The sequence below is a fragment of the Apodemus sylvaticus genome, chromosome 15 (genome assembly GCF_947179515.1).
Source record: "Apodemus sylvaticus chromosome 15, mApoSyl1.1, whole genome shotgun sequence".
In the NCBI taxonomy this organism is placed as follows: domain Eukaryota; kingdom Metazoa; phylum Chordata; class Mammalia; order Rodentia; family Muridae; genus Apodemus; species Apodemus sylvaticus.
Genome location: NC_067486.1, coordinates 10,789,046 through 10,806,896, shown reverse-complemented (window position 1 = coordinate 10,806,896; position 17,851 = coordinate 10,789,046). Strand labels below are relative to the sequence as shown.

The 17,851-nt window shown below is 46.5% G+C and overlaps 1 pseudogene; it reads right to left on the bottom strand.

Moving 5' to 3' along the window:
* Nucleotides 1-15,130: 15,130 nt before the first annotated feature.
* On the bottom strand, nt 15,131-15,271 carry LOC127666390 (uncharacterized; annotated as a pseudogene).
* Nucleotides 15,272-17,851: the final 2,580 nt, after the last annotated feature.

The following is a 17,851-nucleotide window of genomic DNA, read 5'->3' as shown; positions in this document are numbered from 1 at the left end:
AGAGCAGAAAAGAACAGACATGAGGAGGTTTGCGTGAGGTCATTGGTCTCATCGTGACTTTGACTTGGCCTTGATCTTTATTTAGCGTTTCAGTTTTATGTTCTGCAACAAGTTTGGCCATGTTGGAGGACCATCCAAAGGTCATTGAGTTGGCTGCTGGTGATTGGGCGCTCACCCGGACGCCAGGGTCTATTACTGTGCGGATGGAAATCCCCGGCTCACCTCGGGAGGGTGTTCCAGCCGCTTTCCGAAAGTCACAGGCTTGGGTGTACTGTTCCATAAGAGCCCCGGATTGTGGAGGCCTGGATGAGGGTGGAGCTGTTTGAGTCGTCCCAGCTCTAGGAGGGTCACCTGCGCTTCAGGATCCCCAGAGCGGGGATCCTGATTTGAAGGGGGAAGAAAGACCGTCCCTAAATAATTGAATTGTGATGCTCTTTTCATTCTTTGACTCAAGAACAAATATTCCAATATCTGAACTATCACAGGGACTCTCCCAAAACTTCCTTTCAAATGTTAGCTCACTCAGTGTTGTAACGCAAGCTGTCCTCTGGATTTGCACCAATCTTGAATTATACAATAGATTCTGTTGATCAATCTGTTTAAATGTTCCAACAGCTACTGTTTCTTGCCTAATAGATTTGTTAAGTCTAGAGGCCCAGCCAAGCAGCCCACACCTTTAATCCCAGCACTGGGGTGGCAGAGGCAGGTCCTGGATCTCTGTGGGTTCAAGACCAGCCTAGTCTAATAAAGCAAGTTCCAGGATTGCAGGCTAGCCAAGGCTACCCAGTGAGACTAGAGACGCTATCTCCATTACTCAGCTAACAAGATGATTCTCTTTATCTAGGAAGGGCAAACACCTTATTGAGTTCCAGCTATGAATGTTGGTCACATCAAATAATCTGGTTCTCAGGTTTCATTAGTATTAATTCATGAAAGTTAAATTTTTTTTTGTTTTTAAAATGATTTATTTTTATTTTACATGTATTGGTGTTTTGTCTGCATGTATATATGTGTACCACACACATACCTGGTGCCAAAGAAGACAGAAGAGGGTGTCTGGTACTAAGGTACCCTGGAACTAAAGGTACAGACAGTCATGGGCCACCACATGGGTGCTGGGAAACAAACCCCGATCTTTTGAACAGTAGTCAGTGCTCTTAACTGCTGAGTCATCTCACCTAAAATTACTTTTCTTATAGAATTAAGGACGACCTCTATGCATTAGGACTCTGTAAATTATTAATTATCTAAATGCTATTTTACACCAAACTGTTAAATGACTCTTGGATATTTCGGTGCATACATGTTATTATTAATTTTTGTGCTAATGTACTATGATTCAGTAGAAGAACGATCTAGGCCACAGTTATACTTCAGGCACAGTAGTTCTCAAATAGTGGCTATTTTGTCTCCTCAGGAGTCACTTGGTAAAGACTGGAGGACTTTTATATTTTAGGATGCCACAGTTAGGAGGGGTAGCCCTGGTAGGCAGAAAGCAGGCACTTGTCTGAAGACAGCTCCACACAGTTATCTGGCCCTCACTGCTAACAGTGCTGAGCCCAAGAGAGCCCACTGCAGAGTAGAAGGTTTTCAACATTGTGCCAGAGTCATGGGCAGCAGAGCGTGGGATAGAGTTGATTAAACCCAAATCGACAGGCCTCGTGCCTATATTTTCTTTTTTTTAAAAAAAGTCACTAATTTATGTGCACCTGTCAGAGCCATGTAGGAAAGGCTGTGGCAAGCGAGTGAGTGGTCTGGAGATGGCGCGCTGTTTTGCACGGCTACGATGGGTGAGCTCTGAGCGTGTAGGGTCCTCAGAGAGTCATCCCAGGATTGCTTCTTGCTGCTGAATTGCCTTTCCTGCCTCTGTTACATAGCCTAATGGTTCCTGGGCACCATCCCACCTAATTGAGTCAATTTCCTGCAGATCGACAAGAAGATGAGCTTTCATGAATGGATACTGTTTAGATAAATTAACAACTTTATAGCATTCCCGATTTGGTTTAAATAATTTTAGGAAGAAAGTTTAAGGACATGGTTTTAGGTATTTTGCCAGGAAGTTGTAATAAATTAGAATCAAGGATAGAATGTGTTCTCTCCTCACAGAATAGTGACTAAACGCTGCAGTATAAGGAATACAGTTATTCTAAGAAGAGAAACAGGCTTGGGACAGACTTATGGTTGTGATGGCTCTTCCTGGTTGTCAACTTGACTACATCTGGAATGAACTACAGTTGAGAAATGGAGGACTCACCTGTGATCAAGACCCTGAGGCTGCAAGACACAGGCTTCTGACCCTGATTTGGACTTGGAGATCTTGAGGCATTGTAGCCATGAAAAACTTAGGTCAAATAGGGGAAGCTTCAGAAGTCAGCCAAAGCCTTGAGTGCCACAGAGGGCAGAGCTGGGGAAGTGACCCAGGTCCTCTGGAGGAGCCCAGAAGATCATATGTGGATCCTCGACATTGGAATGAGAAGCTATAACATTGACGATGCCTTGGAGATGTTAGATATGCCGTAGCCGTGGGAACATCTGCTCAGGAAAGCTGCTAACAGGGAGTGGAACCAGCCAAAGAGAATTATGTTGCAGTCTACAAAGATGAATGGAGTTGGAGATCTGAAGAGCACTTTAACATCAGACATGGAGATGCGGAGTTTAGAGTTTGCCTGCCTGGTTTTGGTTTTGTTTGGTCCAGTATTATCTCACTATGACGTTTTGGAATGGTAGTGTATATCCTGTGATGTTTAAGGTATGTGATCCGCTTTTTGGTTTTGGCTTTATAGCGGATTGCAGTTAAGTGATTAAATGAATCTCAGAAAAGACTTTGAACTTTGGACTTTTAACAACGTGGAGACTGCTGTAGACTACGGGGACTTTTGAAGTTGGACTAAACGTATTTTGCATTGTGCTATGTTTATGTACGGCCCCCATAGACTCATGTGTTTGAACAAGCCTATGGGTTCCAGGGAGTGGGATGTGGTGGTTTGAATATGCTTGGCCCAGGGAGTGGAATGTGGTGGTTTGAATATGCTTGGCCCAGGGAGTGGCACTATCTGGAGGTGTGGCCTTGTTGGAGTAGGTGTGGCCTTGTTGGAGTAGGTGTGGCCTTGTTGGAGTGGGTGTGGCCTTATTGGAGTAGGATTACAGGCAAGCAGTAGCAGTCAAAGAAGGTAAACTGCCAGAAGCCAGCGGCTTCTAGAACAGTAAGAGTCACAAGTCCAGATCATCAGCTGAGTCTCACCTCACTACCTGACTCTGCCCATGCACCCAGTGCTTTGCCTATATGTATGTCCGTGTTCCACGTATGTTTGTTGTCCACATATGTCAGAAGAGGCCCTGGAGCTGGACTCATAGACGGTTAGAGCAGCCATGTTGGTGCTGGGTGTTTTCAACCGCTGAGACATCACTCCAGCTCACCCTTACAAGATAAGGACCATGAAGTTTGAATTTCTAAGGCTTTCTCAAGTTGCTTTTACGTGGTCAGGGAACTGATGCTTTGAGAGCTATTGCTGGAGACAAACCTGTCAGAGTGTTGGTTGCTTTCCTAGGTTGCTTTGCTTAGGCGACGGAGCCATGGTGCTGAATGACGGAAACTCACCATTTTTCCGGAACTCACCTCTCTCTCTCTCTCTCTCTCTCTCTCTCTCTCTCACTCACACACACACACACACACACATCTCACTCCACACGTTCCCTGCTGGCTGCTTCCCTTCTTTCTCTCTCCTCTCTCTTTCTGTCCACCTCTGTCCCCTTTCTTTCTCTGCCTCTACTCCCTTCCCCAGAACATCTTTCCCATGTTCCAAATAAACTCCATTTTACCCTAGACCCGTCGCATGGCCGGTGCCTGGTGGGGTGGGAGAACGCCTCAGCGTGAGCCTGCAGCCACACCATGCCACCTCATTATGAAACACATCAAGCACCAATACAAAGGCCTCAGTGCGCATGTGGGTGGTAACTAAGCTTTGCCACGCAGGCCACTCCCCTGCCTCAGACTGCCCAGTGCATTCCAGGCTTCTGAGACAAGGTGCACTCAAGACCTCGGGCTCCATATTCTTCCAGGCTCTGACTCTACTTCTCATCTCAATTTTCGACTCCCGGCCCTGTTACCCCTCTTCTCAGCTCCAGGGTCCATAGGCAGGGACCTTTTGAGTGGTTCTTCTACTTGACAGTCAGTCTCTGCCTGTGCTGATGATGTCTGACCTGTTCTTGCCTTCCTCCCTATGGTCTCACCGGTACACAGCAAATACAATTTTATGATTCAAAGTATCTTATCTGGCCTGTTACTCCAAACAGCGAGTTGGGAACTGTGTGTCCGTGTTATCTGGAGCTGTTGTTAAAAGACAGTTTTCTGACTCTGGAGATCTGGAGTGGAGTCTGCATTTCTGAACAGACCCTTGGGTCATGTTGACTTTGCTGGAACATGAAGCATGCTTGAAGTAGCAAGACCAAAGTTTGAAATAGCTAGCGGTTTTCAAGGAGATAATTATTATTACCACAAAGAAACAAAAAAATGGTACTCCTGCTGGCAGCTGTTCCTAAGAGAAAAGAATGTGTTGATTTTGTAACAGTGACACTTAACCCTGGCTCCACAGTGGAGCTTGTTATTTTGTTTTGTTTTGTTTTGTTTTGTTTGTGCACAGAAAATACTTTTGGAAGCCAATGTGTGTAGTGAGATGTGAGCTGAACTGGGTGGGAGGTGGGGGTCTTTGAGAAACTGATATCTGTAACATTGATTCTGTTAAGTAGAGTTGAATGTATCTCCTGGGCTTCAAAAATATATTGGCTAAAGCACTGTATTGTTGTCAGCTTCCGGTGAGAAAGTAGAAGACAAAACCTCATTGGCTCGTTTGTGTATTCATTAGGTGTTGACTCTGGGCGGAGGCCTCTAGGCGGTGGGGACGCGTGGGGACGCGTGGGGACACGTGGGGACACGGCAGAAGCAGTTCCTCTCACTGAGTGGAATGCTGAATGCAAACCTCAGAGGTCATCGTGATAAGCAGGCTCAGGCTTTGGGGTTTTTTGTTTTGTTTTGTTTTTTGTTTTTTTGTTTTTGTCATTCATTTTCTATTAGCTTGTAATAGTTATACAGAATTCTAGGCTTCATCGTAATATTTTAATGCATGTATATAGTGAACTTTGATCATATTAGAGTTATAAGGATTAGAGATAGTAAAATACTTGGTGCCGAGGAGCTACGGAGGGTGAATGGTCTTTAAAAATTTGCAAGGGGCACCTTCTTTTCCTAAAAAATTAGATTAGCTCATTTTTATTTTACGTGTACTTTGCCTGCCTGTATGCATGTGCATCAGGTGCTCGCTTGGTGCATGGAGGCCAGAAGAGGGCATTGGAGTTTTTGGAAGTGGAGTTGTAAATGGTTGTGAGCACCCATGTAAGTATTGAGAGTTCAATGGGAATCTGCTCTAGTGACTTTTTTGAGAATTCTGGAGTTTTGGTTTCTTTAAAAAAAAAAAAAACAGAAATATTATAAGAACGTTCTTTAGTTTTAATTCCAGGTGTAGGGACATGGGGCTGCTTCCGACGGTCCCAGCAGCTGACTATGATTTGCCTTGTGCTCTAGCAGAGGTGTAGTGGTTTTGCCAGCTGGAGATAATTTCTGTGATTTTGTGATGTTTGGAATTCTGGGAACTTTTCAAAGGGTTCTCTGAAACTCTGAGAGGCCTGGTCAGCGGTTGTTGGTCTTTTAGGAAGGTTCCTTGCTATTTGTTGTTTGTGGTCACAGAAGAAACAAAAGGAAAGAAATTAGATTCAGGGATCTCTCCCTTTCTCCCTCTGTCTCTCTCTGTCTCTCTGTCTCTGTCTCTCTCTCTCTCTGTTTCCCTTTTTCCTCCCCTGGCTCCCTCTCCTCTTTCCCCCTTTATCCTTGTTTCTCCCCTATCTAGTGTTAAGGAGTGGAACCAGGGGAGATAAAGGGTGGGACAAAGAAGAACCCACAAAATAGCACAAGCCAGCTGCAGTCTGCTGCAAGAGCAACCAGTGCTTTTAACTACTGAGCTCTCTCTCCAGGAGGCGGAGGAGCCTTCTTACTGAGGTGTCTAAGCTGGGATCTGCAGGTCAGGGCACAGGAAGTGAAGGGCCTGGTGGGGTTGGAGAGGAGCAGGGTTTAAAAGGTCACGTGACCACAGGTGGCGGAAACAACTCACAGGAGCTTAAGTACAAAAGGGGGCCATTTTGTATTCTTTCCCTTTAGGGGTGCTTCTTTACAGGGTTAGAAAACCACAGGTTAAGATCTCAGATACTCAAAATATGCAACATTCCAGTTGCACTACTGTGAAACAGAGTAAGGAACCCCTTCTTCCAGAATGACTATTTTAGTAAACGCCCCAAGGGTTTGAACTTGTAGCCGTCCACCCTTCCTAGAAATGTTACCACACCATCTGTCCCTGCACATTCCCTGACTGCATCTTAGATGATAGGTTTTGTTTTGAATACTGTTAGGATATCTGTACCACACATGAGCATAAAGAAGCTTAGAAAGGAAAGGAAGGGAATAAAAAGCCCTTGAAAGTTGTAAACATGACTGTCATGCACAAAACATAAAGAGATGGAGTTAAAATAAAACCTATTTTCATCACAGTCGTTACTGTGACTGTGCAGCTCAGCATCTGAATGTGAGGGCAGCGTGGTCCCTTGGCCAGGAGACAGATTTACTATGAGTTTGTTTAGGTCATAGTCTTATGTCTGGGCTCTTTTGAAATTAATCATTTCTTCTATAAGCATTATGGTCAAATAAGGTGATATGTAGTTACAGCAATCGATTTCCCATAAATTAGGGAGAGGAGCAGTATTCCAACTTAATTAAAACATGCAAGGTTGTAATTTGTGTTTACAATTGGTCGAAGGGGGTTAGCCACTAATACCACACATACTATTGCAACTGGTAGACGTAGGAAAGGATCTTTCCCGTTAAATTTTAGCTCCATTATCATGCACTGGGCAGTTATTATTGGACAAGATCATGGAAGTATCTATCTGAGCCAACTGTAGACGTGGCGAATTGTTGTGTATGCGCAATTTAGGGAATTAATTTTATTTTAATTTTCTTGTGAGGGTATGTGTGTCCTGTATGTGTGTGGTGTTTGTGCATATTTGTAGATGCAGGTTGCATGCACCTCTGCATGTAAATACTGTGGCCAGAAGAGCATGCATGCGAGGATTCCTCCTCTAGGCCTCTCTCCCTTATTCCTCAGGACAGGGTCTTCTCACTACCCTGATATCAGCTGGTCTAGCAAGCTGCAGTAATCCTCCTGTCTCCACCTCCCATGGCGCTGTGGTGACAGGCATGTCTGGCCATGCCTGGATCTTTTTTATGCAGTTGCAGGGTGATCTAACTCTGCCCCTCATGCCATGCCGCGGCAGCAACTGCTCTTTCTCACGGAGTGATTTGCCCCAGTCCTGGTGTAAGGAGCCCTGTAAGGAAAACATATAGGCTGTACATTACTTAGACTGCATTACCCAGTATGGTAGCTAGCTCTTGAGGCTAGGGAGATAGCCGAGTTGGTAACGTATTTTCTACGGAGATATGGCCATGCAAGTTTGATCCCCAGAACCAAAGTCAAAAGCTGGTAACACAAAAGCTACACATGGTGACACAGCTTGTAATCACAGTACTCGTGAGGCTGAGACAAAGGATTCCTGGGACTTGCTGGCCAGACACCCTAGCTGAACTGGTGAGCCCCAGGTCCTTGTGGGGACCCTATCCAAACAAGCAAACAAATCAATAAACAGGGTGGGTAGGTCCCAAGGAATGATGTTCAAGGCTACTCTTTAGATTTTACACACACACACATACACACACACACACACACAAAGACACCACTTTACCCTTTCTGACTGCCATTCCCCCCCCACCCCCAAACAGTTCTTCCTTCACAGCATCCATACTGGGTGTACACAGTCATGACACTAGCATCTGCCATATTGAGCAGTATGGTACCCTTCATACACAGGTCTGTTGGACCGTAGTAATTGATAGCAGCGTAAGTCACCTCGTTTCTCTGGGGTGACATAAGTCAAATAAAGCTTTTAATAAAGACAGATGTTTAAAAGTTTTGTTTTATTTTATGCGGGTAATTTTTTGTTTGTCTTTGCATGCATAATGTATGCATGTTCACCCTGTGAGTATCTGGTGCCTGGAGAGGACAGAAGAAGGGATTGGCCTTGCATTGGTCCCCACTTCTGCAAGGGTTACCCCCTGGAACTGGAGTCAGAGATGGTTGTGAGCCACCACGTATGTACTCAAGTCAGCTGAGACTAGAACTTGGCTCCTCTGTAAGAACAAGCGTTTCTTAACACCTGAGCCGTCTTTCTGTTCCCCCTAATAAAGCTTCTAATAGGCTTTGTCTTTCCTTCTGCCCCACTGTAAGCATGATCAAATCTCCTTTTATGACGTACTCCAGACCAGCCCCTTCTCTTTCTCTTCCTGACAACCTCTCTGCCCATTTGTATTTTTGCTGTAATTTGGATACAGTTTGAGTATGGCTTCCAGTTTCCTTTGCTGGAATCTCGGTCCCATGCGTGGCAGTGCCGGAAGCAGTAACCCTTGCGGAAGTGGGGACCAAAGCAAGGCGATTTTGTTGTGAGAGTGTTCTCTGAGATGTTTATGTTGCAGGACTTAGTTTCCACAGGGACAGCTTGTTAAAGAAAACACAAGACTCGCTCCTGAGTCCCTCTGGCTACCTGTGTTATCCTGTAAGGTCTTTGTCCTGCACAGGTTCTTGCCATAATACCATGATGTAGTTGGAGAACTGAGCTGTTGCAATGATCTTGGATCTTTTATACTGTGAGCTAATTAAGACTTTTATCTATAAAGTACCCAGACTCAAGTCTTTTGCTATAGTCATACAAGTTGACTAATACAGTCTCTTATCTACAAAACTTGAAAATTCTCTTATTATTTCCATTTGTGTATGGTTTTCATACAATTGAAATGAATTTCAAAAATTGTATGTTGCTGTTTGGTTGGTAGTTTAGTTCCTGGGAGCTCTGAAGGGTCCGGTTAGTTGATATTGTTGGTCTTCCCTGCTGAAGGGTTGCAATCCCCTTCAGCTCCTTCAGTCCTTTCCTAACTCTTCCATTGGGGTCCCCGGGCTCTGTCCAATGGTTGGTTGTGAGTATCTGCATCTGTCTTAGTCAGGTGCTGGCAGAGCCTCTCAGAGAACAGCCACAGCAGGCTCCTGTCTGCAAGCGCTTCTTGGCATCAGCAATAGTGTCAGGAGATGGTGTCTGTGGCTGGGATGGATCCCAAGGTGGGGATGGCTCTTACTACATGTGTAACACAGGATTGCCTTATCTAGCATCAATGGGAAGGGAGGTGCTATGTTCTGTGGAGGCTTGTTGCCTCAGTGAAGGGGGATGCTAGAAGGGTGAGTGTGTGTGTGGCGGGGGCTACCCTCTTAGAGGCAAAGAGGAAGGGGATGGGATGGGGGGACTGATGGAGGGGGGACTGGGAAGGGGACAGCATTTGAAATGGAAATAAATAAAATAACCAATTTTAAAAATGCATGTTACATTTAAATTTCTCAAAGAGAATAAGAAGAAAATACACAGTATGGAAGCCAAATATTTGTTGCATTCTCACTGTATATAGTATGTACTGGCTTTTAAAAAATAAGTCTTTAATTTTTACAATACACAAGATAAGTGTTTTCATTCATTCCTGTCTCTTCCCAAAGACAGAGATTAAATTCCAGAGGAAGCAAATAGCTTACCTGTGTTCTCCCAACATGAAAGGGCAGAGCTGTTGGGGAAATGCATGATAGCCATGACGCCACGTTAGGAAGGCATAACTTGGGCTGCCTTGCCAGACCCCTGCTAACCCCAAAGGACATGCAGATAGAGGCTCTTGCACATCGGACTACCCTGCGCATTCATGAGATTTTCCGCCCGCCATGGTGAGAACACCATTCTCGCGATATTTAAGCATCCTTTACTGATTGTTTCAGTGAACAAAGATGCCAAAGCAGTGGGTGGCTTCTGACATAGCTTCCATGCAGCGTTCCCACCTTCAGCAACTTGGTCTTCTCATTTTGAGTATGAGATGAAGTTTAAAAATATTTTCAAAGGCACAGTGAACAGGATTGAAACAGTCATTGCAGCCCATGCACCAAGCCTAAGATAATAACCAATCAAAATAAACCAAGATGCCCCAGGGCAGGTTTGACCCAGTGGTACTGCCGTCCCTGTGCTTCCAAGTAATACTCAGTCCTCAGAGTTGTATGCTGACTTGTGGCAAAATAAGTCCGAGTCCTTTGTAGTTGCTGCAGTTGTGAAGGTCTCCGAGCATAAGTTTGTTCCTGAGTATCTTAGTCCCCTCCTCACCAGCCTGCCTTATTATTATCTTATTGTTGTTGTTGTTCTTGAGACAAGAGTCTCTCAGTGTAACCCAGTCTGTCCTTGAACCGAGGACCCTCCAGCCTCAGCCTCCAGAGTTCTAGGGTGACAGATGTGTACCCCCATGCTGGCTTTCTCTCCTCAAGGACCAGCTCTCCCTCCTGTAACCTGTACGTGGCAGCACCTGCACGCCCAGAGAGCCACCGCACATGCCGCAGGGTGCAGAAGTCTCAGGGATTTTGGACTCAGCTGCTTCTCAGCTAAATAATGTATGTGAGCTTTAAGTCCTCTGCCTTTATCTCCAGCATCCCTTACTATAAAAGCCATGTAAATTGAGAGATTGGAGGAATTTGCTCAAGGGGAGAGAATAGTCTATCAGGAAAGGAAAAGAGCTGCGTATCTGGTTCCATTTTCCAAGCTGCCTTGGATTTGGGGAATCTCATTGAAATAATCTTTCCTCCTCTGTAAAAGGTGGTGCAAGCTTGGAGCTACAATGGGCACACCACTTACAAGAATGCTTTTTCATCCCTATTGCTGCCTCTCAAATGACCTTAAGTCTAAAGAGCAGGTATTTTCTGTCCCCAGGAAGCTGGTTCAGTATCTGTGACAACGGTCATATAAATCATCATTTCCATTGTGTGAGAAGAGGTGGGAGGTGCATGCTTTTGGGGATACCATATTTCAGGATGTTTGAGAGAGTTCTTGCTGCCTGGTAGTTAATTTGTTATTAGACGCCAGGTGTCTCAATTAGGGTTTTTACTGCTGCGATAAAACACCATGTCCAAAAGCAAGCTGGGCAGGAAAGGGTTCTATATCACTGTTCAGTATCAAAGGGAGTCGGAGCTAAAACTCTGTCGCCTCTGCAGGAACTGGTACAGAGGTCATGGAGGAATGCTGCTTCATGACTTGCTCCCCATGGTTTGCTCAGTCAGCTTTCCTACAGCTATCAAGACCACCATCCCAGGGCGGCCCCACCCACAACCGGCTGACTCCTCCCCCATCAGTCACTAAGGCTTGCCCAGTCTCATTGGAGGCATCCTCTCAATTGTGGTTGCCTCCCCTCAGATGACTTCGTGTCAAGATAACATAAAACTAGCTGGGACACAGGGTCACACCGTCAGATTAACTGATCAATCTCCTCCATACCCTACTGATTTCTCTGTCTGTCTAGTGTGTATGCATGGAAGAAGTCCAGAGCTTGACACTGGGTGTCTTCCTCAAGGGCTTCTCCACTTTTTTTTCTTTTTTTTGAGACAGATTTTCCTACTGAACCTTTGTCTGCGATGACATCACCAAGTCACTGACAACGTACCCTGAAGCTATCCTACCTCAGCTTTGCTTATTACTCAACAACAACAAAAGATTCTGGAATGCTTTAGTCTTTGAGTTGAGATTCGGGCTATTTACAGCTGACGCTGTGTTGAGTATATAACTCTCCGCTTGAACAGAGTACCCCGGTAAGCTGAAGAAGCCTGACTCCTCTCAAAAATATTATTTTGGTAAAGGAGTGGGGAGTGTGGAGCTTGGTGTGGTGTAAAGCTTTGCAGCAAAGCCTCCAGCTGACTCCGCCTCACGATCCTTCCCCACTTGTCACAGCTGCCTCCTATCTTTCAATCCGGCATCGGGCTCTACAGGAAAAGGCCCAAACCTGTGGTTGAGCTGGGCTGGCTTTGCAGTGCCTCTGAGGGCACTCATAACAAACTGGAAAAGGGTCCAGAGAGCAGACCTGATCGACTGTGTCAGCTTCAGTAGTTTCAGGTTGGCCTTGGGATCCATCCTCACTTGGGCTAAGGAGAAGTGTAGGGAGCATGAAGGCCCTCGGCTGGTGGCAGGGCCAGGGTCTGCCATTTTCCTAGCCTTTAGGGCCGGTGCCTGTCACTGTCCTGGCCTCTAGTAGACAGTGTGGGCTTGCTAAGTTGTGCTTTCTTTTGTGCTTCAGTTTCTCCCCATATAAATCACCTTGAAGATTCTTCCTCTTGCACAGGGTGTTAGGATTCTGTCTAAGCTCCACCCACAGTTACCTGGCAACAGTCAGGTATGCCCCGCCCCACAGGTACCTGGCAACAGCCAGGGAGGTCTGGCCCACTATAAAAGGGGCTGCTCTCTCTTGTCCTCTTGTTCTCTCTTGTCCTCTGGGCTCTTCCCTTCCCCCTTCCCTTCCCCCCTCTCTCCATGTGGTCATGGCCGGGCTCTGCTTCTCTACTCTCTCCCTCTCTCTGCCTTTCTCTGCCTCTTTTACCTCCTTAACTCCCCTCCCCATGCCCTAAATAAACTCTATATTATATTGGTGTGTGTCTGGTCCCTCAGGGGGAAGGGATGCCTTGGCATGGGCCTGCTGAGGCACTCTCTTCCCCCACACACCCATAGAACATATCTTAATACTCCTTTCTTTTTTTATGATCACAACACAGGGGGTCTCTGATTTCCTCTTGGTGACTGACTTTGAACCAGAGGTTCTCTGGTTCAAGACAAGATTAAAGTAAACCAAATATTTCTCTGTGTTTCTCGTGAACACTTGCCAGATTTTTAAGAATTGGGTGTCTTTTGCATGCCACAAAAGGACCATCTGTTCTCTAGCCTTACAGCCTGCCCAGTGGATTTGATCTGTGTTGGGCGGTTTCAGTTCCGCAGATTCCTGCTATGATGCTGATGATGTTTTCCTGCAAGCTAGAGTCTCCCTGGCACTGCCCCTCAAGTTGTTGTCCATGGTCTCAGCATCAGCATCCCTCAGACAGCCCCTTAGAAGAGATAGATTCTCAAGTTGGCCAAGCAGAATTGACCTTTGGATTTTCCTACTTTACCTTTCAAGAGCTTGGGACTGCAGATGTATACTGCCATGCCCAGTTTGTGCAGGGCTGAGAGGCTCAACCCCAGGGCCTCATGCTAGGCCAATACTCTCTTAGCTGAGATACACCTATAGCTAACGTTTTTGCATTTTCTTTCTTTCTTTTTTTTTTTTTAAACTTTTTATTGGTTCTTTGTGAATTCCACATCATGTACCCCAATCCCACTCATCTTCCCCTCCCCTTGGACCCACCTCCACCCTTACAACATCCCCTTCTCAACAGAGAAAAGTCTCATTATGGAAGCTGTGGTGCGTCCCACACCATACCCTTTGTCCACACTTCTTTGCTTGCAAGTGTTCATTGCAGTGACTCATTGGTCTGGTGTGAGGCCTCTGGTGTCAGCTACTCCATCAGTCCTGGAACCTCACTGGAATTCCTCTCAGATACCCTATTGTTGCCCTATGTCATGGAGATTCTATAGTTCTGTATCTGTAGGACCAGCCCGTCATTCACGCTAGCAGTTCATAAATGGGTAGATGTTGAGGTAGGCCAACAAAGCCCAGATCTGGGTTTCAGAGGTATCTGACCTGGTCAGCCTGCAGGCTCTCCTGCTCTTGGGCAGCCAGGGCCAGCTTTACCCTGCTGCTCACGTGAGGAGCAGGGTCCACTCTCCTGAGTGGAGCCGGTGAGGGACAGGGCTGGTGTGCATGGCCCTGTCCTCTGGGAGTTACCCGCAACTCCTGAAACCTGCAGGAGCCTGTTCTCCCAAGTACCACAGCTGTCTGGGGGCAGGGTTAGCTTTCCTGCTCCCAAGCCCCCAGCGCCAGCTCTTCAATGGTGCTGTGGTGAGGGGTGGGTCTAGTTCTACACAGCCTCAGACATCAACATGTCCTAAAGTGGGAGTCCAGACTGGGGACATCTGCCTGGCCTTTGGAGGTAACAGACCCATGGTGCTGCAGGGCTAACAGACCCAGATGTGGGCTCTGGTGGGAACACAGTCTGAGACCCCACCCTAGTCCCAGGTGCCATTACCGGCTTCTCACATTAGGATGCTCCTCATTACCCATGAGGCTCCGGTTCTGCCTCACTTCACTGTGCCCACATCTTTCTGTTTCTCTTCCATTTCTCCACCACTTACTTGCTTCTCTTAGTGATATCCTGACTCTCCAGATGTCTGTGGTCATCTCAGGAGTGGTCTCCAGCGTGCAATATTCCACTCATCCTTTGTGGCACTGGGCAGGGGTCATCTCAGACGTGGTCTGCCCCCCACAGGCCTGCACAGCGCCAGACTGCTGTTGTTCATTTCAGGCTAGCTCTGCCCAGGTCCCAAGGCACTGGTTTGGTGATTGTCTTGGGCTCACTCCCAGCCTTCTCAAGTGACCCCTTGAGAGGGAAATCTGTCTCAGATTCCCTCCCTCCTGGGGCCTGTTGTGATCATAAAAAGAGAAAGAGGCATAAGAATATGTTCTACGGCGCTGTGGGGAGAGGGGATGCCTCAGCGGCGTCCCCTTCCCCTGAGGAACCAGACACATGATGGTATAGTATAGAATAGAGTTTATTCAGGGCATGGGGAGGAGAGTTAAGGGGGTAGTAGAGGCAGAGAAAAAGTGAGAGAAGGAGAGAGTAGAGAAGTAGAGGCCAGCCATGACCACGTGGAGAGAGAGAGGGGAAGGGAAGGGGAAGGGAAGAGCCCAAGAGGGCAAGAGAGAAGCTGAGAGAGTAAGAGAGGCAAGAGAGAGAGAAAGGAGGGGCAGGCAGCCCCTTTTATAGTGGGCCAGACCTACCTGGCTGTTGCTAGGTAACTGTGGGGTGGAGCTTAGAATCCTAACAGGGCCCATGGTCCCAGGCAAGTTTCTTCTACTCTCCAGCTTCCTCCCCATCCTGTACTCTGTCCGGGGTGCCCAGCTCCAGACTGAAGGTCATTTCAGGCTAGCTCCTTGTCCAGGCCCCCTGGCACGTGACTGGTGGTCATCTCAGGCTTGCTTTTTTCAGGGAATGTTAGGCTCCTAATCAATCTTATAGTTAGATGCTCACGGGTCAGAACACTGAGCGCAGTTCATAGGCTCTCTCCTCTCTGCCACCCACAGACGCACATGTGACACCGCAGCCATACCTGCAATGCCTCTAGGAGCAGGATGTTTTTTCTTTTTAAACATTTTTATTTTTTAAGTTATGAGACTCTGTGTGTGTGTGTGGCACACGTGCATGCGCGCTCCTCTCCCCAGGGAACTGGAGTTATAAGAAATGGTGAAGCACAACATGGGTGCTGGAACACAAACTCTGGCTCTCTGGAAGACAGCTCTTAGCTGCTGAGCTGTTTCTGTATACATATGTCTATGTGTCTATGTGTTTATGTCTCTATGTCTATGTGTATGTATGAATATATGAATACATATATGAATTTATGCATATATACATATATACATGTGTATATGTATATACATATATATGTATCTAAAATTTGATGTTATTCTGTTTTCATATCAAAATTATCTCTCATATCTCCTTGAAATAAGAGCCATGGTTTATATAAACTGCTGGAGTCTCTGGAAAAGAGCCCCTCCCATAATTCTAAAGGTGTGGGTCTCTTTCCTGGCGATGAGCATGGTGGCCATTGCATTTCTGACTTAGCCGAGAACAGAGCAAACAGCTTTTGTGAAGACCAGGTTGCTCTCCATCCCTGACCCTGCTCTGAACGGCCTTCCTTACCTACTCACTCTGAATCTGAGAACTTCCTTCCCTTCCCAGGCAGAGAAAGCCTGCCTGGATTAGAACAGTCCAGGATGGAAACGCGACACCGTCCTGAGCCAGGAGTATTTGCAATTACACACAGGAAAGGGCTGCATCTTTGCTGTCCCGTCTTGGGTACAGAATGTGTGCACAACCTCTCCAGTTACAGCACCCCAGGAAGCACCATGCCTCAGGTACCAGTGCTGTGGCCTTCAGCGAGCCCTTCCGCTAATCCCCAGGCACGAGCGGAGATTCTTTATGCGTGTGCATCTTTTCCGAAAGCATCCTTCCTGCAGTCTTCTCATGCCTTGCAGACTCGCTGGCCTGTCCTCTGGGGTATAGACAGCCAAGGTAGCACCTCCCCCCACACACCACAGTCTGTCATGTTTAAGAGCTGTTTGGGATTACTGGCTCTTCTGGGTGAAGCTCTGTGTCCCTTTGGAAGACCCAAAGTCATGGTGGCCATAGGCAACAGTTTCTTTCTTTTTTTTTCCAAATAAACTCTTCCTTCTTTTTTAATTGTTTTTTTTTAATTCAATATATTCTTTATTTACATTTCTAGTGAGTTTCCCTTTCCTGGGTCCCCCCTCCCCAACAGTCCCATAAGCCCTCTTCTCTCCCCCTGTTCCCCAATCCACCCCTTCCCACTTCCCTGTCCTGGTATTCCCCGACACTGCTGCACTGAGCTTTTCCAGGACCGGGGGCCACTCCTTCTTCTTGGGCATCATTTGATATGTGCATTGTGTCTTGGGTATTCCAAACTTCTAGGCTAATATCCATTTATCAGTGAGTGCATACCATGAGTGTTCTTTTGAGACTGGGTTACCTCATTTAGGATGATGCTCTCCAGTTCCTTCCATTTGTCTAAGAATTTCATGAATTCATTGTTTCTAATGGCTGAATAGTACTCCATTGTGTATATATACCGCATTTTCTGTATCCATTTCTCTGTTGAAGGACATCTGGGTTCTTTCCAGTTTCTGGCTATTATAAATAGGGCTGCTATGAACATAGTGGAGCACATATCCTTATTATATGCTGGGGAATCCTCTGGGTATATGCCCAGGAGTGATATAGCAGAGTCCTCTAAACGTATCATTCCCAGTTTTCTGACGAACCGCCAGACTGACTTCCAGAGTGGTAGTACCAGCTTGCAACCCCACCAGCAGTGGAGGAGTGTTCGGCAAACAACAAATTGGGAAAAGATCTTTACCAACACTACATTCAACAGAGGGTTTATATCCAAGATATACAAAGAACTCAAGAAGGTAGACTCCAGAGAGCCAAATATCCCCCTTAAAAACTGGGGTAGAGAGCTAAACAAAGAATTTTTCACCTAAGGAATATCGAATGGCTGAGAAGCACCTAAAGAAATGTTCAACACCCTTAGTCATCAGGGAAATGCAAATCAAAACAACCCTGAGATTTCACCTCACACCAGTCAGAATGGCTAAGATCAAAAAGTCAGTAGAAAACAGGTGCTGGCAAGGATGTGGAGAAAGAGGCAACAGTTTCTGATCCTGGGAAGGTTGTGCTTTGGGGAAGATGTCAAGAAGCTGCCATCGGAATCTCTTGCTCCTGTGGGGCCCTGTGAGTTCTGCTTCCCTGGGCAGCTCCCAGGAAACTCTGTAGCTGAAAAGTCCTGGCCTCATCTTGATCCCTGCTTTCAAGGGCTCCAATACTAAAGTCATGCTTCCTTGGCAACTCTGCCTACAAGTTCTTCTCCCCTTTCCCTGATGGGAAATGCCACACTAACAGCTAGCCTGCAGCTGATTGGGTTCTTCCTGCTGTTCTCCACTGAGCTAACACTTATCACTAAGAATGGCATCATGGAAGTCTGTGCATGCATGTATGCATATATGCATGCATGCACAGTCTCAGACCAACCCCTGCCTCTGTAGCATGATAAAATCTCCCATGGGTCTCAGACCCCACAGAGAGGTAGATCTGTTGAGTCAGGACTCAGCTTTAAACCACGTCTCTCA